The sequence below is a fragment of the Triticum dicoccoides genome, chromosome 2A (genome assembly GCF_002162155.2).
Source record: "Triticum dicoccoides isolate Atlit2015 ecotype Zavitan chromosome 2A, WEW_v2.0, whole genome shotgun sequence".
NCBI classification, from domain to species: domain Eukaryota; kingdom Viridiplantae; phylum Streptophyta; class Magnoliopsida; order Poales; family Poaceae; genus Triticum; species Triticum dicoccoides.
Window position 1 is genome coordinate 3934957 of NC_041382.1, and position 21840 is coordinate 3956796.

A 21840-nucleotide genomic window follows, 5' to 3' on the forward strand; every position below is an offset into this window, starting at 1 on the left:
GCATCCCACAAGGGGCAGCCGTGCCCCCTCCCTATAGGGAGTCCGAATTGTACTAGGGAGGGGGACGCCCCCCCCCCTTTCCTTCTCCTCTTCCTCTCCCTTCCTTCCTTCCCCTTCTCCTCCTAGTAGGACTAGGAAAGGAGGAATCCTACTCCTACTAGGAGGAGGATTCCTCCTCCCTTGGCACGCCACTAGGGCCGGCCGGCCTCCCCCTTGCTCCTTTATATACGGGGGCATGGGGCACCCTAGGACACACAAGTTGATTGTTTTCAGCCGTGTGCGGTGCCCCCCTCCACCATAATCCACCTCGGTCATATCGTAGCGGTGCTTAGGCGAAGCCCTGTTTCGGTAGCATCATCATCACCATCATCACGCCGTCATGCTGACGAAGCTCTTCCCCGACACTCTGCTGGATCGTGAGTTCATGGGACGTTACCGAGCCGAACGTGTGCAGATCACGGAGGTGTCGTACTTTCGGTACTAGGATCGGTCGATCGTGAAGACGTACGACTACATCAACTGCATTGTCATAACGCTTCCTCTTACGGGCTACGAGGGTACGTAGAAAATACTCTCCCCTCTCGTTGCTATGCATCACCATGATCTTACGTGTGGGTAGGAATTTTTTTGAAATTACTGTGTTACCCAACAAGCAGTTCGTGTGTTCTTGCCATTGCATTAGTTGCATCGGTTTGAGTTCTCCACTGTGGTACGTGGAAGTGAAAGTTGAGAAGCTTATTACTCTTGGGTGTTTCCGCACCCTAGAGCTTATGCCTCTTGGGTGCTTGGGCACCCTAGACTGTTGGTCGTGCTTCAGGGTCTCCAATTAAGTTGTGAAGATTGCCCCAAGAAAATTGTATGGGTTCGATGACCACTCCCAAGGGTCACCATTTGTACTGGTTCGGTGACCGCCCTCAAGGGTCCCATAGTGGAATCACGACATCTTACATTGTGCGAGGGCGTGATGAGAATAGAGTGCCCCCTAGTGGCATTTCGGGGAGCATTGTGCCTCCACACCACTCTAACGGAGATTAGCATCCGCAAGGGTGTGAACTTCGGGATGCATCGTCGTCTCCGCGTGACTTGGTTATCTCTTAGCCGAGCCCCTTTACTTATACACTTTACTTTGTGATAGCCTTCGTGCTTCAAGTTATATATCTTGCTATCACATAGTTCTTTATCTTGTTTAGCAGAAGTTGTTGGTGCGCACAGTTGAGCCTAGTATATTTAGGTTTCCTGCTAGACAAATTAAATGCTAGTTTTATTCCTCACTCATTCAAGCCTAAACCATAATTGGTTTAAAGCGCCTATTAACCCGCCTCCTCTAGGTGACATCCACATCATTTCAACGACGAAAACATATTGAGAGACATCCATACCCATAAATTAAGGGAACTTCATGTAAAATGCTCTAAAAGTTATGAATGTTATTTATGAGATTTTAGTGATTACTTTACAAAGATTCAAGTGAATATGTGTTATTTATCTTGTAGAGGCAAGTCAATTAAAGTTTTTGTTGTTATTAGATAGTTTGAAAGAACTAAAGAGAGCGAATGGGCTATGGTTGTGAAGGAATTAATGATATCCAATGGGAGCAAGTGTTCTAGGAAATTGACTATTTTGTGATAAAGCGGTTGCCACTATTAGAGAATGCTTTAATGGAAATGCAAAAGACAATGTTATATTATACCTATGTGTTTTCTCTCCGATGTCACCTCAATGCAAAAAATGGTGAGGCATGGACTAGGCCGTAGAGTATTATAATAGAATGGGGTAGACAAGGCATTATGTAAGATGTAATATGTGTTTCCCCTCACAAGTGAATCTCGTTTCTATTTCTTGGGTGGAACCTAAGCTTACATGTTGCAAAACCATTGACTCACATGTACTTATTACTAAACTCCCAAGGGGCAACATGCCTGGCAACTGGAAATTATTGAGGTAAAAACCGATAATAGCTTAAAGATCAAGGGTCCCCATACTTCCATATGATATAACTCCGTACTAGTGTGATATGATTTCTATCACTCGCGCATCCCCTTCATCCTTCATCATAATGCATTAGAAAACATATGGGTTCCCTTAATACACATGTGCACTCATACAAAAGCCACAAAGGATATCATAGAAATTACTACTTCCACTTTTTTATATAAGGACACTTCATATTTTTATGTCTAACTTTGACCATTAATTGTACCAACAAAATTGAGTTATGCCACAAAAAGTATACCACTGCATGCACATTCCAAAGAACTTTCTGATGATATATTTTTATGGCATATAACCTATATCTCGTTGACCAAAATTATAAGTCAAAGTTTGACATGAAAAAAAGTGACCTTGTATACAAAAATAGAATGAGTAATTTACATATGTGCAACCAACCTTCATACTATTTCGCCAGTGCCATCAAACAAGTAACTAATCAAACATAGAGGTAAAGATGAAATAAATATTGGGGAAATAATTCCTAACACAATCATGTTTGCTTAAGTATTGAGAGGCTTTGTGATGGAGAAGCCCCAATACAAAGGAAGGAGATTGTCGTGGAGATGACGATGAATGCAATGGAGATGATGGCAATGCCCCTAGAGGAATTCTGACATAGCCGGAGGAGAGGGGGAAGATGCCCCTCCTCCTCCTCCTTTCTCGGCGTTGAAATATGACCCCTGGACTCAATTTTATTGGTTCCCAGAGACCCGTAACTCCCAAAAATCTGAAGAGAATTTGATGGTATCATCTCTTTCATAGAGTCCTTCGATTAATCTTTCTATTCTATCTAGTTTATCTTCTAGTGTGATAATATTTTTTAGATTTTTTTCTTGCTTAGATTTATTTTCCATTGTGTTGTACCGAGAGTTTTCAAGTTTCAAAAGAATTTTAAAATCTCCCATTCACCCCCTTCTGGTCGATATAGTATTGGTCCTACAGGACCTACCGCCAACACATTGAAGCCTCACACGTCATTCTTCAAAGTTGTGGAACCTCCTAGGAGCCCACCCATGGCAACCTAGACGCGACACTACGTGTACTAGACGTGCACAAACTGGCAGCCCACACCCTAACACCGACACCACATATCACTAGATGAGTACAGTGGGTGCTACTAGGACAAGAGCGGAAGTTAGACCGACATTTTTATATATTACTTATTAAAGTAGTGGTCCGTCTATCTATGCGCCGAAAGTGTGTCACAAAATGGATACGTATATCTTCAACTCCATCTTTCTTAGGCTCTTACGTCTCCCATGCGCCAAAAGTGTGTCGGGAAAAGGATATGCATATGTTCAACTCTATCTTTCTTATGATCTTATGCATTCTACGACGCGTGCCCTATCATTTAGAAAAGGCGGTCGAAGGGATTTGACCCACAATTTCCTATTATTCCAAATAACGCAGTCCCTATCTATCTAAATATCTATCTATAGTGTGGCATACATCTTTAGGCACCGATCCTACTTAAATGCCGGGCATGGATGTTGTACTGACAAGAAATTGATATTGCTCTGTGTGATCATCCTATAAAGCACCCCTTTGTTGCCTTCACAAAGAAAGAAGCATTGGCCCCTATGATCTAAGAGGACTCACAGAGCAACGAGGCTATCTGGTATGCTTTTCATAGTTATAAAGGGCATTCTTCCATTGAAATTTTTTAGGCGTACTATGCATGACTTGAAATTATGAGTTCTTGTATTTTGTATTTTCAAAAATCATAGCTTGTTTTTCGGTACATGCTCGCACCAAAGAAAGGATTGTTGTTTGTCTTTGTTGGCGAGGTTCCCGAACTTATTTTCTTCCCCTACATACTATATATGTTTGAGCATTTTTTTCTTGGTCTTGCACATCATAGGGTCCTTGATGGTAGATAACCAATTATGTTTGAGAAGTACTCAAAGTAGGTTATTTATTTTATGTTTTCAAGTATACATCAGTGCATTATTGTGTTCTATTTGTTCAGTTTTATTATGTTGGGATGTTGAATGAAAAATAGTCGATTCGAAGAAAAAGGATGACTGAAATTTCATATTTTATATATGACAAGAACTTGAACAATTTTTAGAAATTTCGATTAGATTATAGAAAAATTATCCTCAAATGGCTCAGTTAATCAAAACTTTCCCTCTTGTAAAGTGGAAGATCTTTTTAACTTGATTGACTAAAAGTAGAAGATCCTTTCTTGTTCAATAGAGAAAACGCTCACATGGTCACTAAAGGATTAGAACAAGTAAGACCATGTATTTTACATATAAACTAATCCATCCATGTTATTTCTCTGAAACATACTCTCTTTCTTGCCATTGCTTTTTCCTAGTTAGTTTAGTTTTCACTTTTGGAGAACTAGGAATACTTTGGAATATATAACATGTTTGTTCCCACATTTGTGTCATGGTTGATAACAGATTATTATTTTTGTTCAAAATAAATATTCATTTTTTGTTATAATATTCACACCACTCTAAAAACAAAAGAAACTTCTACTTACATGCTATAAATTTGTGGCAATAGTTGGAAGTCTGAAGTTCACATATAGACTTATGTATCTGCATATATGTATAGTCATCCGAGGCTTAAAATATACGTGTATACACTTATAGTTATTCATCTATATATTTATATAGGAGGCAGTTTGTTTCTTTCCACATAATAGAACATCATATTATTCCAAAGGTCTTAATTGTTTTAATACATACACTTTATTGGTTCTACAGTCATATTGGAGAGCATTTCATCGGTATCAACCAAATGGATGGAAACTCAAGATCTTCATCAAAACGAGCGAAGTTGTTGGTCATGAGGATGGGTCCTCAGATTAAGGTCGCAAAGTCACAACACAAAACCATATAAATTTATTTGTGTCATCTTAATCTTTTAGGCACCAACAAACATTTATGTGATTTTTTATCATGCAAAATTCTTTAATCTTATCAAGTGTATAATATATTTTTAGATATGCCACGATGTTATTGTTGTTATGTAGTCTTGATTGCAATAATAAAAATTGATATTTAGCATATTATCATAGTTAAATATAATACTACCAATATACTAAACTAGTTAGTGATATTCATCACAGAAGCTCTCCATCAAGCAACAAAATGAACGTCTGGAGATTGAGAACAAAATACTGGCGATAGAGAACCACAAAATGCGCGAGGAGTTGAGGACATACCGATGTGCTGCTTGCTTGAAGATTGAAAATGCCTGCCTGAAAGCTGAGGTTTGCCAAAGTAGATCCAAGACATACAACGATATACTATAACATTTCTATCATGCATTATTTCTAAATCAAGACTAGAAAATATTATTACTAGACATAGAATATTGACAACTAAATAATATATTTCTATCATATTGAATAGCTAAATGCCCAACGGCTAAAATTCTTGCATTGTAATAACACGAAAACATTACAAAAATGTCTGAAAGAAAATCTGCCAACATGACGATAGATACATGGAATTTGAAATATAATGCAAAAGTGTGTGCTATTTACATGTTCAAGTCGAACAAATTGCACCCATGTCAGCATGTAGATGGTTTATGAAGTAGTCTCACTCATTTTAATGTGCATCTAAAGAAATGTTTATATTCCACAAAACGGTTAAATAAGGAAATATATTTTGCTTCCTAGTTGACCCAATAACGTGACCATGTAGCACATTCGACATTTCTTGGCTAGGAGTAAAATTTAAGATCTGGATTAAGCATTAGCCTCCTACCATCACATGGATCAGTAGTATTTCCGAAAATAGCAAAAATTTGTCAACATTTACTAAAAGTAGCACCCTGTATAACGGGAAAGTGAATTTCAACACCCGATATATCATACACCAAATGCTTTCCCCGCGCGTGGCGGGGGGGGGGGGCAGTGGCAGTATGTTCGCCACTTCTGACTATTGATCACAGAATAAATAAGAAATTTATATTTAGTTTCACCAAATATGCCCAACTGCAAACAATACTAACCAGAATCTTGATAATATAGGATCTAAAAACTACACCAGCATAGATGGAAAAAATGATTCTAGAGATATTACTAATTGTGTATGTGTGTGGAGACTACTGTTAAGTGTTTATACAAAATTTAACACATTTACTTTGTGAGAGGTTCATTTTGGTTGGTTATTGCAGTTCGATATACTTAGATGTTGCCTCTGATTGAATAACCGCCCAATCAATAAACATAAAATATTTTGAATATTCGTTATTATTACCACAATATTTACGTAGTTACATGTTTAAAAACTTAGAATTCAGCACATAAGCAATCCATAAATGAAGAAAAATGAGAAACTGAAGCTTGAGAACACAATGTTTTTAGCACAAAACCATCATACCAGTTTAGACTTTTATTATTATATAATTTCTACTTCAAAACTCAACAAACATATAATTCAATGTAAAATGTTTTTAGAGGAGATATATGAAAACATGTAGTCCAATCAAACAATGAAGAGTGAAGACGTTTGTCCGATATAGATTATGAAAGTAAGTATTCAATTAGATAGGTATAAATTAACTTACTATATTTCAAACACGACGAAAACATATTGAGAAATATCCATACCCATAAATTAAGAGCACTACATATAAAATGCTCTTTTATTCCCTTGAAGGAATGAAGTTATGCATTAATTATCAATTGTCCAAAACAAAGATACATCACTTTATAGTTGCTCTAGTATGTTAGTGTTGTGTTCTTGTTTCTAGTATACTACTTACGACTGAAATCCATAACTTCACTATTTTTGAAATAGTTGTCGGCAATAAATTGAGCACACACAAAAAACATAATAAGTACCTTCCTTGGTAAATATTTATTATTGAAGGAAATTCAATATACCTTGTTAGGGATGTGTTTTTTTAACCAGAGGCAAAACCTTGGTCTTGTTTCACTAATTGAGACCAACATATTCTATTTTTTTTAAATGAGTAGAAACCAAAGATAGAACATGTTGAGTCATCGACAAGCTAGCATCACCATCATTTATAAAGATGACAATGTAAACAGGATAAATTTGACACACTACTAGGGATATGCATCCATCAATTCTCATCGTCTATTAATGTCATTCAGCCATTGTCATCGATATTGTGTCAATAGGAAAAGTGAAATCCTAGCTTTCCCTAGAACCAGCTTCTTACTATCCTACCCCGTGGAGTTTTTCGGGGAAGTCAAATCAAAGATGCAACTGCCTAATGGTGTAGGTGTACCATAAAAACACTAGCCTAGAGAATCAATATGTGGTTGAATGGTTATGCGGGTGGTTGTACCCCTGGTTCACCAGAGATTAAACCCTAGGTTTAACGTCCAATGTCTCGTTAAAGAAGGAATATTCTTTCGGTGGGAGACGATGTTCTCATAGATAATGAGGCGTCTATGGTAATTTCGTCAATCTTAAAATTTTGCACTATGGTATTCAGTAGGCCCTTTGTGGTGATGATGTGGGTGATGGTGCGCATGTGTATGTGTATGCATGTTGTATTTGTGTGCTTTCAGAAACTAGACTATTGCCTACTCAACGGTTGTAGTGCGGGTGGACACATGTTAGGATGGCCATAGCTCTACACTCAGTCACTCACATTGGTAGCACATGTTGGTTTGGCTTCTCTAGCTACCGCAACATATTGGATTGGCTGTCACATTTTGATATCAATGGGAAATAAATTGGAGATTTTTTTTGATGGGTGAAGGACACTTTATTGATTAATTGGGAAGTTCAAAGGAATACAAAAAGGGTCATGTGGATAGCCCAGCCACAAGTGGCGACCCTGGTTGAGAGAAACCGAAAATTTAACTAAGCTATGAGCTTCTTTTGTTTCTGTCCCTACCTTCGAAGATGATATCACATGCTTCAAAAAGTTGGAGATAACATCTTGTGTATCTAAGTGGGCTTTGTAAGCCTACTAGTGTGTGCCCCGAACTACAATGTAGGCTTGTTTTGATAATTTTAGCCAAACTAGTCCTTTTGTATCTAGCGCGAGACACATCTCCATTTGCCAACATGCTGCTATATATGGTTTTCTTCAAATTAATTAACATGATCAGTCCAAGCTACATTCAGTTCTTTATTTCCTGCTAAGTGCACTCTATCTAATGGCTTGTTCTATTGGCTACAAAACTTGGCCGCGTCTTCAAACTTTCAGGTCCTAATAAAGTGCATAGCATAAATAGCAAATACATATTTCCTACAATCCAAAATATTTGAGATAGAAAAAACGACTGTACAGAATTCATTGGGGTCTATGCACCAAAGCTGATTCATGTTTCAAGAATCAATATATAGTTGCATGTGGCCTGCTTTGTTAATTATTCTTGCCTCGATTTCTTCACATTGCACACCACAATTTTGCAAACATCAAGGCTTTACTTCATGTCGTATTGATCATTCTTGCTAGATGTCTGGTCAAGCTATCAGTCTTACCTTACCTGTATTGTTTTCTGCAGCTTGCACGCTCGTTTCGTAACGCTGCTGCAATTCTAGAAGCTGAAGCACAATTTGAAGTGGAGGTTGGGTTTTCCTCTACAGCACCCCAGATTCCAGCGGATACTAGCGCAACTGGACCACTCCAGCCAGGTGCAGCAGGGAGCCAAGATGAATCACGCGAGTAATCAACTGGCAGCAATTTATTTGCTATAGTTACAAAAACCTATAAACATACAGAATAAAAGTTCCAAAGACTCGGTGTGTTAGTCATTTCAATTACAATAAGTGACACTACAAGTCCATTGTGTCTTGTAGTTAAGCACCAAAACCTTTTTATGTGTTACTGGTACTTGAGAAGGTTGTATGTCTTCTCATCTCTATCATTTACATTTGAAACATGGGATATTATATTGTGTTTGCACAGTCTCCTGTCCTATAAATATGTTACTTAATTATTTTAGTTGCGGGGAAATTTGTTATTTATTGGTTGCGATTGCTAAGTTTTAGACATATGTTTGAGCCATGCGCTATTTTTTGAAGTCTTATCCATATACTTGAGAAGATCATGAACCATGCCGCAAAAAATGATGGCGCACAAATGGGCTTGATTAAGAAAGGGGGGAAATCCGTACAGTTCATACTCTAGAAATCTGTCGAGATACAATGATGCAGACAATCGGAATACACTGGCAACCATGCAAGGCCAAAGAATATATCTCTTCCTTTGTCTAGGAAAAAAAATACTGATCCAAGTGTGCAGTGCTCCAAGATTTCTGATGATAGAAACTAGATTTCAGTTAAGTTGTCATATGCCAAATTTTGAAGGAATATGTAACCCGAATTTTACAAATGATGTCTCGACTTGCAGTTCAGATATATGGAGAAGTAGGGGTTTGCAATCTTTGAACAATGAATTCTGTTAATTAACAAGCACTGACAAGTTCGAACAAACACGAGAATGATAAAAAAAAATCACTGGAATGACAGCTATTCCATTCCTAGCTGACAAATACTACCAAAAAGAGTCTCTTGGACATCCTTTGTCAAAGTCAAAAAACTGCTCGATTTTGAGCATCTCTCCAAAAACTTGACGCCCGAAGTACCACCGTTGCTCTGTTTATCCATAATGAGGGAACAAAGACCTTATTAATGGTGGAGAAGGTGATCATGGAAATAGTCAGTTAACACGACATCTATTTCATATCAGGTACTTATAATGGAAATAACTGCTAGTCCGCGTTCATGATTCCATGATTCAACAAAAAGAAACTGAAAATCATAGCTAGATGAATTTACCACCTGCTGTGCAGAGCTCACTGTTCTGGTTCAAGAAATCAGTGATTCCATGATTCATGGTTCCTGTAGGGCACAATGCCACCGCCTCTATCCTCAGCAGCTCATTCAGTATTGAATCAATCATGAGTTGAAACCTGCCCGGGGGGAGGCGGGGTTATCTCTTGTAACCATATGTGAAAGATGCACTGTGCAGCGGTTGCTCATCAGGTTGAATCACATTCTCCAGCATTTTGCATTGACAAGACAGCGAAGAGAAACAACTAGATATAGCTAGGATCAGGGGCAAGTGAGTGGTTAGCTGGCAGAAAAGTTGAAGGTGAAGCCCACCATACTGTTTGCAAGTTTTTGGAGAAGCTGAATGTTATTGGTGACTGGTATTTCAGACATCTTTGTGGAATGAAATATGATAAGCTGATAACTTTTCTCTCCAAATATGCTACTTGATAACCACTATTCAAAACTATGGTTATATTTGCTCACTTTTGTTGGTCAACTGATGTGCAAAAAAATCCCGGTTCGACGCTAGGTTTTACTCTGTTCTTGTTAGTCCGGTCTGGTGCAAGAAGAAGGGTTCAGCAGTCAGCACTAGAGGGATTATCATTACCCCCATCCCATTTGGAAAAGCACGGGATCTAAGTGGCCTGATCTCACTGTTGCTTGAATGTGTGGAAACTGCTAGGGAGAGAAACTGGAACTAACTGGAACTGAAACTGAATACATCAACACCCGAAACTGAAGGTACAGATTCAGTCAAGGGACAGTGCACGCCACTGCTAGCAGAGCAGGAATGAATGGCTGGGATAGATGGGCCTGACTTTCCTGCTTGCGTCGTTTAATTACCAAGTTAAATTCGACTGTTCCTGGAGCCACTCACTCTCACTCTTGTGTCCGGTCAAGAAACGGCAGGGTTTTTCTACCCCATGTGTCACTGCTGCTCTTTGACTAAACCACCACTCCTCGTAGAACAGTCTACCCAAATTAATTCCAACTTATATAGCACGTCAAGGAGAAATTCTACAGGGTATCAGTCAGTTCTGATGTGATGTGACACCATGACATGTAATAAATTCATATTATTTTCGAAAAGACATGTAATAAATTATGCCTGTGTGCATCATCTATCGATATAAAAGTCTTTTTTTATCATGTAATGAAAGGTACTCTCTCATGCTAGAAAAAGTAATGGCCACGACACCTCCAGAACCAAAGAAAATGTGTGTTCGAGTGAGTTGGTTGGCAAAAAGGAACTTAAATATCTCAGACACATTTCTAAAAATCAGGATCAACATCCAACTATCCGCTTGTCACTCCATATGCAACTTATAAACTAATTGAAGATACGCCAATGGGGCAGTGGCCTATATCGAATTAAACCTTTTTTTACAATGCCATTTTTCTTGAGTCATTTTGTGCAGTGCCATTTTTCAATACATGAAGCTGGCAGTGACATGTACCAAATTAACCCAATAAGTATTTTCGCAAAAATCAAACCTGCAAGTAAATAAAAGAACGGAACAGAAGTACTCCCTCCGTTCCAAATTACTTGTCGTGGTTTTAGGTCGTGGTTTTAAACTAAAACCACGACAAGTAATTTGAAACGGAGGGAGTAACAATTTCACACAACCCAATTAAGTCAAACCCAATTTCACACAGCTGACAAAGACCGACACAACACGATTAAGTCAGTAACCTTCTAACCTTTCATCCAGAGCACATGCTCGGGTCTCCAGTCGAAATTGAGCAACACCCCCATGACTTATAAAGTTAAGTTGTTGGTTTCTTGTCTATCATCCCGTGAGCTGAGCTGCATTTTCTGTCTTTCGACTCAAACAGAAATAATAATATAGAAATAAATGACGAAGAGGAAAAAAAATTAGATTGAATTTTGCAATCCATGTTCTGTTATTTTGTGTGTGTGCGCGGAATCCATGTTCTAGCTCCAGTAGCAACAGATAAAGGCCATAAAAGAGGTGCAAGCAAACAACATGGCAACTTATCTAATGCCCAGGTGCCTTACAATTTTTTTTATGATATCCATTTAGAACTTAGACAGTATAGAAATGATTGTAATTTTCATAAAATGCATAACACAAGCTCGAACAAGTATCAGATTTCCACGATTCAGTATCAAATCAACGATATGAGTTGTAGCCTACCGGGGAGGAGCCGGGGTGATCTTTACCATACAAAAAGTTATTACCTATATGTGAAAGATGCACTGTGCAGCTGTTGCCCGTCCAGTAAGCCGGTTCCATCAGCAGCAGATCAAGGAGCAGCTAGATATGGCAACTGAGTGACTAGCTGACATAAAAGTTGAAGGTGAAGCCTACCATACGAGTTTTTGGAGAAGCTGAATGTTAATGGTAGCGACTTGTAGTTCAGACATATTTATGGAATAAAAAATGGTAATCTGGTAGAACTTTGTCTCCAGATATGCTCCATGTGGATTCAGAAGTCAGTAGTCAGCACTAGAGGGGACTATTAATTTATTATCATCGCATCCCCATTGGACAAAACATGGAATTTTATTGGCCTGACCACATATAGTTGCTTCAATTTTTGACTAAATCACCACTCCTTGTAGAACAGTCTACCCAGTGGCGAAGCCACGCTATGACTGTTGTCAAGCGACTACACATGAATTTGGTACTCGAACACTACCGTGAGTCCGTGACAGGGTACCCCACCACCAAATAAACAGGTTCTGGAAATTAACTAACACATGCCCAGTTGGTATCAGTTTTTCGTGAGACTTGGCTGGCCACATCATTATTAACTTTCCTAATCGTCTTCCAAAACAACTTGGTAATCGTATCCTCAAGTCCCGTGACTATTCCTTCGACCTCTCTCCTTTTTCACCTTCCTGTGTATAATCCAATCGGGCACTACGCCGTGGGGAGGAGCAGTGAAGCACATCATGCATGGATGCCTATGCTGCTCACCGACCGCCGAGGTCGCCGTTGTCTGGAATCACCACCATGAGCACGGCCTCCTCCGCTGCTCTGGCAGTCTCCGATCGCCGTAGTACTCTACACCTCCGGCGACCGGCGAGTGTATAGGACGAGGCCCTTCCTTTTCTGTTTGTAAGCCTCTGTCTTCTTTCTCTTGAAATTTTCTATTCTCATACGAAATCCAGATCTTGTTTCTTTCAGCAAAACCTTGTTTTGTCATTTGCTAGGTCTTAAGTTTGGTAATTTGTCAAAGCGTTGTTACTATAAAAATGTTTAAGATTTTTTATATCAGAAAACATGTTTAAGATAAAATATATATGATAAAAAAAGGCTGCTACAGCAAATATGTATCAAATAAAGTATGATCTTTTTGTGTTCCTGTTTAATTTACCTACAAAATGTTTCAAAGCTTGACAACACAAGATTTGGATCCTGGCACCGCCACTGAGTATACCCAAATTAAGTCCAACTTATATAACACGTCAAGGAGAAATTTCTACAAGGAAAAAGGGCACCAGTTAGCTAGTTCTGATAGGAGACTAGATGTAGATGCAAGGAGAAATAAAATAAGATGATAAATTTAAAGGAAGCAAACAGAAGTACGTAGTTCAACGAGTCAAGTCAGACTCAATTCCACATGGCAGCCCAAGACTCACTCCAAAATTAGCAGGGCACCACCAACACATATATATCCAGCAGTGGCCTCAGTGCCTCACACTACTTTGCCATAGTTAATCTGGAAATCTTCCATCCAGAACACCTACCCGGGTGGCTGGGTCTCGAGTCCAAAATAGCTACTGTCACTCATTGCTAATTTATCCCTCTTCCATTGCGCCACTCGAGCTCTGAGTCTAGGTGGTTCGCGATCAATGGATATCCTCATCTCTGCAATCGTAGGCGACCTCATCAGCAGGTCTGCATCATTCGTGATCAGCAAATACTTCCAGCAGCAGCCTGACATCAACAAGATTGTCCAAAGGCTACAGAGTGTTGTACTGAGAATCGACATCGTCGTCGAGGAGGCCGAGGCGCGGGACATCACCAACCAGGGGATGCTCCGTCAGCTCAAGATGTTGAGGCAAGGGATGTACAGAGGCCACTATGTTCTCGATGCCTTGAGATTCCAAGCAGCCCTCGACGAGGAGAAGGTAAGCCACTCATCATCTGCGCTCTCTAAATCCAGTGCAGCCAAACGGCTCCGTTTCTCTCGGACCGGCAGGGGCAGCAGCAACAGAGAAGCATTGTTGTTTGGCACAAACAGCAACATGCGAGAAGAGCTGCAACAGATGGTTGATACCCTTGAAGACACCGTGGCTGGTATGAAGGAGTTTCTTTTCTTCATGGAGCTGTATCCTCGGATACTTCGCCAACCTTACGGCACATATTTGCTCTTGGACAACTGCATGTTTGGTCGCCAAACTGAACAGGAATGGGTCCTGAATTTCTTGCTCTGTCCCAGTGTTACACCAGACTTGGCTGTACTTCCGATCATCGGTCCAAGAAGGGTAGGGAAGAGCACCCTTGTTGAGTATGTCTGTAGGGATGAGAGTGTGCGTGGTCACTTCTCGATGATCTTGTTCTTTGCAGAAGGTAGTCTCAAGGATGAAGGACTTGTTGACCTGAAAGGAAACAATATTAGTGGTCTAGTCAGACATCAAAATTCTGCTTCTCAAAACAGGTTGCTGATTATTGTTGAACTAGCTGAGGATATTAATGAGGGAACATGGAGAAGGTTGAAATCTTCCGCAAGCAGCATGGCACCAGGTGGGAGCTATGGAGGAACGTCGTACCCATCCTGGGCGACGGTTGCGTGTTTATATAGCCAGGTCGCGACCTCCTGGTATAGCGTACAAGTTGGTTCAGATTACAACTTGGAGAAGAAGAGATAAGAGAGGTTACAAAGATAAACGCATACGAGCTAGATCCTAGTCTATCTTCGGTTGGAGTCCTGGGCGATGGTTATCTTCAGGACTCTGAATCTCTGTCACGTGCAGCACAAGGCGTTGCCATATTACGTTCAACATCCTCCCTTAATCACAACTTGGTCAAGTTGAGATTACGCTTGAACTCTTCAAAATTTTGTGTGGGCAAAGCTTTGGTGAATCCATCTGCAACCTGATCATGAGAATGAATGAACCGAATTTCCAACTGCTTGTTTGCAACTCGTTCTCTAACAAAGTGGAAATCAATCTCAATATGTTTCGTCCTTGCATGAAACACAGGGTTAGCAGACAGGTAAGTAGCACCAAGATTATCACACCATAAACATGGAGCTTGGGTAGTCTTCACACCAAGCTCTCGTAGCATGGACTGGACCCAAATAATTTCAGCTGTGGCATTGGCCAAAGCCTTGTACTCAGCTTCAGTACTGGATCTTGATACAGTGGCTTGTTTCTTTGCACACCATGATATTAAGTTTGGACCAAAGAATACTGCAAAACCACCAGTAGATCGTCTGTCATCTAAACACCCTGCCCAGTCAGAATCAGAGAATGCACTAACAAGTGTAGATGAAGACTTGTTGAAAGTGAGGCCTAGATTAACTATGTCCTTCACATATCTTACTATGCGTTTAGCAGCTGTCCAATGAGTTATAGTGGGTGCATGAAGAAACTGACAAACCTTGTTTACTGCAAATGAAAGATCAGGTCTTGTCAAAGTCAGATACTGAAGTGCACCTACCAAGCTCCTGTACCTGGTACTGTCATCTTGACCCAAAGGCTTTCCTTCTGTAAGTGACAATTTTTCTATGCTGGACAGTGGAGTTGGTGAGGATTTACATCCTTGTAACCCAACTCTTCTTACCAGATCAGTGGCATACTTTTCCTGAGAAAGATGAAGACTATTTCCTTGTTTCTTGACTTCAATCCCTAGGAAGAAGTGCAAGTCACCCAGATCCTTGAGAGCAAACTCAGCATTTAAATCCTTCAACATTCCTGATATAGCCTCATTAGATGAGCTTGTGACAATAATATCATCAACATATATAAGAATGAATATTGTTGTTTTCAACTTGTTGTAAATGAACAAGGATGTGTCAGACTTAGAAGGAACAAAACCAAGAGTTTGCAATTTTTGGCTTAATCTGGAATACCATGCCCTAGGAGCTTGTTTGAGTCCATATAATGCTTTATCAAGCTTGCACACATGGAACGGCTTATTCTTGTTTTCAAAACCAGGAGGTTGTTTCATATATACTTCCTCTTCCAGAACACCATGAAGAAACGCATTCTTGACATCTAGCTGGCGAAGGCTCCATCCCCTGGAAACAACAATAGAGAGCACAAGACGAATAGTTGCAGTTTTAACAACTGGACTAAAGGTGTCCTCATAGTCTATACCGTACCGTTGTTTAAAACCCTTTGCAACTAGTCTGGCTTTGTAGCGATCAATGGTTCCATCAGCCTTCTTTTTAATTCTAAATACCCACTTGCAATCAATCAAATTTTTACCGTGTCGTGGCGGAACCAGATGCCACGTTTTGTTTTTGAGAAGTGCCATGTGTTCTTCCTCCATGGCTGCCTTCCAATTTTTGTCGCTGAGTGCCTCGCCAAGAGTACTTGGTTTATCTGTGGAGCACATTAAACTGAACTTTGTCAGTTGTTTGTAATTAACTGGTTTTATTACCCCTTTTTGGAGACGTGTCCGTGGAACAGCAGCAGCCGGTGGTGATGCAGAAAATCCTGGGACGGCGGTGTCAGAAAATCCTGTGAGAATCCCCGCCTCGCTGCCAGCAGGATCCTCTGTGCCAACGCGGTTTGGAGACGGTGGAGACGCGGCGGAATCAGGCGCAGAGAATCCTGTGCCGTGGGAGACATCCAGCGCAGACCCATCATGGCGCAATGATGAGGCGAATCCAGGCGGGCCCGCGCCGGATCGCGCGCCAGCGGCAGAGGCTGACAGGGCCGGATCTGCGGTGGGACCAGCGCCTACACCTGGCTCCTGGCGGTCCTGGCGGTCCCCGCCTGTGGGCTGGCGGCGGACGTAGTGGCGGGGCCCATCATGAGCCCAGCGAATCTCGGGCTGCCGCATGGGGGCATCCGAGTGGTGGAGGCGGGCCGAATCGCCCTGGCCCGTGGCGAGGCGCCGAGTGGCAAGCGCGGGGCCACTGCTCGGCTGGCTGGCGGGCGACGCGGGTTTCCGCGCGGCGCTGCTCCCGGGCGACCCTGATCCCGAGGAGGATCCGCTGTCAGGCTGCGGTGGAGCTGATCCCGAGGAGGATTTGTCCCCCAGCCCTGGACACATGAAATATGGCGTCGTAGGCAGATTTTCGTCGCCATTTTGAGCGTGTCCTGCACCGTTTTCTGCGCTGTTCTCATCTTCATCATCATAGAACTCATGCACTTGGTTATGAACATTAGTCAATATTGGATCACCACAATCATTATCCCCATGAGAAATGCCGGTAAGACTAGAGGGTAGAAGAAGAATTTCTTTGCGAAGTAGTGCCCCGGCATTTGGGTGGAGTTCAGAGAAAGGAAATTTTGTCTCATCAAAAATGACATCGCGAGAGATATAAACTCGACCAGTGGAGATGTCTAGGCACTTAACACCTTTATGTTGGGCACTATAGCCAAGAAAAGCACATTGCTTGGAGCGAAACATGAGCTTGCGAGTGTTATATGGGCGAAGATTTGGCCAGCAAGCGCAACCAAACACACGAAGAGTTGTGTAGTCGGGTTTGATGTGGAGGAGACGCTCAATAGGAGTTTCATAGTTGATGACACGGCTAGGTAGCATATTTATGATATGTACCGCAGCAAGAAAAGCCTCGTCCCAAAACTTTAGGGGCATGGAGGCGCCGGCTAGTAAGGCAAGACCGACTTCAACGATGTGTCTGTGTTTGCGTTCAGCAGACCCATTCTGTTGATGGGCGTGAGGACATGACACGTGATGAGAGATGCCAATTTTCTGAAAGAACGAGTTTAACTTCTCGTACTCCCCTCCCCAATCAGATTGGAGAGCCAGGATTTTGCAATCAAATTGGCGCTCAACAAGAGCTTGAAAAATCAGAAACACTTGAAACACATCCGACCTTTTTTTAAGAAGGTAAATCCATGAAAACTTGCTATAGTCATCTATGAAACTCACATAATATGTGTGTCTACCAACAGAGGAAGGGGCAGGCCCCCACACATCAGAGAAAACAACTTGTAGAGGCTTGGTAGAAACACTGGTAGAAATTGGATAAGGTAGCTGATGGCTTTTAGCCTTTTGACAAGAATCACAAATTTTCTCAACATCACGCTCTCCAACATACGGGAGCTTATTTTTCTTAAGTAATCTCTCAACTAAGGAAAAAGATGCATGTCCTAAACGATCGTGCCATCGTGTTGAAGACACTTTGGTGGCACTAAAAACTTGTTTATTGAACCTTCTAATTTCTGGAATCAAGGGGTAAAGCCCACGAACGCATCTACCTCGATATAGCACCTTCTTCGTTGCCTGATCCTTGATCAAAAAGAAGTAAGGGTGAAACTCAAGAAAGACATGATTGTCAATGGCAATGCGATGAACGGAAAGAAGGCTTTTTGAAGCACTAGGGACATGCAAAATTTTCCTAAGATGAATTTTTCGATGAGGGGTTTTAATAATTGAGTGACCAACATGACTAATTTTCATACCTTCTCCACTTGCTGTGTGGATGTGATCTTTGCCACGGTACTTGTCGCGCATGGTCACCTTCTCCAGCTCACCGGTGATGTGGTTTGTGGCACCGCTGTCGACGTACCAATTGGTGTCGATGCCGTAGGAGCCATCAGCAGCTCCGGCCACCTTCTCATCTTGTGAGGAATCATCTTCGTCTTCTTCAAAACGGTACCAACAATCTTTTGCCGAGTGTCCCGGCTTGCCACAGATTTGGCACCTGATTGCATCAGGGCGTGATCTGTTGTTGGAGGAGTTGCCGCGCCGGCCTCGATTGTTGGAGGAGAAAGGCCGGCCGCCGCGTGTGTTGTTGGCGCCGCTGCTGTTTCCGTTGCCGGAGCCCCGGCCCTTGCCACTCCGAGGTGGGCCGCGGTAGCGGGAGCCTCCGCCCCGGCCACGCGTGGCAGCGTTCGTTGACGACTTGAAGCTGCCCGCCGCGCCTGCTCCCTGGAACAGAGCCACCCGCTGGTCGAAGTTGCTCATCTGCCTGAACAGCTCGTCGAGAGTGACCGGGGTGGTGCGGGCGTCGAGGGCGGACACCAAGGGCTGGTACTCCATATCAAGCGCGTTGAGAATATACGAGATTAACTCATCATCCTTCAACGGCTTGCCAGCCGCGGCGAGCTCGTCGGCGAGTCCCCGCATGTACGCGAAGAAGGTGGCCACCGATTGCGTTCCTTTCTGCGCATTGGTGAGGGCGGCGCGGATGTTGTTGATACGGGACAGCGACGTGGACGAGAACATGCTCGCCAGCGCCGTCCAGAGTTCGCGTGCGTGCGCGATGGAGGTGACCTGCACTAGCACCTCTTTGGATAGGTTATTCAAGAGATAACCAAGTACCTGCTGATCCTCGCGGAACCAGACGGCGTGGAGTGGGTTGGGGATGGTTGCCTCCTTTCCATCCTTGTCCTTGCCGACGACGAACTCGGCCGGCTCCGCCATGCTTCCGTCGACGTACCCGAAGACTCCAGCTCCTCTCAGCTGCGGCGTGATCTGAGTGCGCCAAAGAACATAGTTGGTGCGGGTAAGGCGCTCGGTGATCTGGCCGGAGAGAGGGGAGGAGGTGGCGGCGGATGAGGCCATGGCAGGAAGCTTCGGTGGAAGGAGGAGAGCTAGATGGGAAGAGTTAGGCTCTGATACCATATGGAGAAACGTCGTACCCATCCGGGGCGACGGTTGCGTGTTTATATAGCCAGGTCGCGACCTCCTGGTATAGCGTACAAGTTGGTTCAGATTACAACTTGGAGAAGAAGAGATAAGAAAGGTTACAAAGATAAACGCATACGAGCTAGATCCTAGTCTATCTTCGGTTGGAGTCCTGGGCGATGGTTATCTTCAGGACTCTGAATCTCTGTCACGTACAGCACTAGGCGTTGCCATATTACGTTTAACAGGAGCAAAATTGTAATCACCAGTCGATCAAATAGAATTGTGAGTCTGGGAACAACAGAAGCACTTCGACTGGACTATCTCCCGCAAGAAGCTTATTAGCATTTTTTCAAGTCGCTTGCATTCGGAAGCACAAACCCAGATGAGCAGCCAAAAATGGCAAAGATGGCCATGGAGATGGCTTTGGAGCAGAGGCAGAGTTTCACAGGCGCGCGTATCATTGCTGGGATACTGCAAGATAACTTTAATCCTCGATTTTGGTGCACAACTCTTGAACGTACGAGAGCATCTATACAGATAAATCTCCTTATGCTTGAACAGCATCCAATGCTTCTTTTGCGGGAAGATGAACCGGTGTACAGTCGAAGAACAGACAAGAGCCGCAAACATTTCTTGATTTGCAACTATCATCAGTCAGATTCCACTGAGGATGTCCCTAAGATCAGTGTGCAGGACATTATTTTAGGATGTGATGATACATTACCCTGTGAAGAATTTGAGGCTCTTGCATGGAGGTCTCGCATACCTCCCTACTACAACTACACAATAAGCTTTAAGACACAAGAACCACATCTTACAGTGGGAGGGAAGAAGCATGCGCATCAGGAGGAAGAACGTTTAATTTGAGTAATGTGTTGTCTGTGGCTCACATCATGTATGCTACAGCCTTGTCTTGCGGATTAGGAAATATTGTTATATTGCATTTACTCTTTGGGAGTCCTGCCAAGTTATGTCTCTTAGCAGGGACTAGGCATGGAGTCGTTGTATCCTAGTAACACAAGTGTTTGCATGTCTGTGTTTGGGTAAGTAACTTTCAGAGTCAAGGCAATGTATGCATTCACAGTTAAAAGTAAAGTCCAAGACAAGTTGTATTTATAAAGTTGAGTACTGAAGTCCATATCCTATTGATCTCGATACTATGTGTGCTATGTAAACCTAAGCCTTGTAATAATCCTTGAACGTGGAGAAAAGATACGAGCAAAAGTGCCCCAAACTTGCTACTATGTGTGAGTTTGATCCTTGGGCGAAAGCAAACAAGATTCAATTCCTTGTCACAAGTATTTTCCATGACAAATTATTTTCTTGTTTGGTTCAAAGATCAGAAAGATTAGCTGGAACTGGAGTAGGACATTACCTGGAGTGCAGGGCGGTGAGGAGATGACAATATAAAGATAAAAAAATAAGTTGGGTAAGTAACTTTCAGAGTCAAAGCAATGTTTGCATCCACGGTAAAATTAGAGTCCAAGTTATATTTATAAAGTTGAGTACTCAAGTCCATATCCTATTGAACGTGGAGAAAAGATAAGAGGAAAAGTGCCCCAAACTTGTTCTGTTTCGCATGTGTGAGTTTGATCCTTGGGTGAAAGCCAACAAGATTCAATTTCTTGTCACCTGTATTTTCCGTGACAAATTATTTTATTGTTGGGTTCAAATATCAGAAAGATTAGCTGGAACTGGGGTAGCGACATTACCTGGAGTGCAGGGCGGTGAGGAGATGACAATATAAAGATAAAAAAAAAATAAGTTGTTGGTTTATTGTCTATCATCCCATGAACTGTGCTGCATTCTCTACTTTTTGACTCGGAACAAAATAAATCAATGGGGAGAAGGGAAAAACTAGATTGAGTTTTGCAACCCGTGTTCTAGTTCGAGTAGCAACAGACAAAGGCCATAAATGGGGTATAAGCAAACTACATACCAACTTCTCTAATGCTCAATGAAACTTATAGACAGTCTAAAAATATTAAAAATCTCCAAGTCGCAGTTACCTGTGGACCTCCTCAGAGGATTCTGCAATGCTAATATTGTATCCTTATAATTCCAAATTGGCTATATCCCCTGGACGAACTGTACAAACAGTTGCAATTCTCTTTGCACCTAACTAATCACCAAGAAGTTTGTGAGAAATGTGTGGCCATGTAGAAACTGGTCGCGAACTGTGATCTTATCAGAAATTACTAGAACAACATAACGAATTATGTGTGGATATAATGAGTGTGCATTGATCAGAAGTTAAGAACTGGTGGAGAAGGCGCGCGAGTTTGTCAGAAACTTTTAGAACAATTGTAAATGCTGCTGGTACACTTCAAGTTTTGCCTGAATATATTGAACACAGCAGTGAACAA

At 42.0% G+C, this 21840-nt stretch overlaps 1 pseudogene; it reads left to right on the forward strand.

Moving 5' to 3' along the window:
• Positions 1–4098: 4098 nt before the first annotated feature.
• LOC119358550 lies at positions 4099–20341 on the forward strand (annotated as a pseudogene).
• The last annotated feature ends 1499 nt before the right edge of the window (positions 20342–21840 follow it).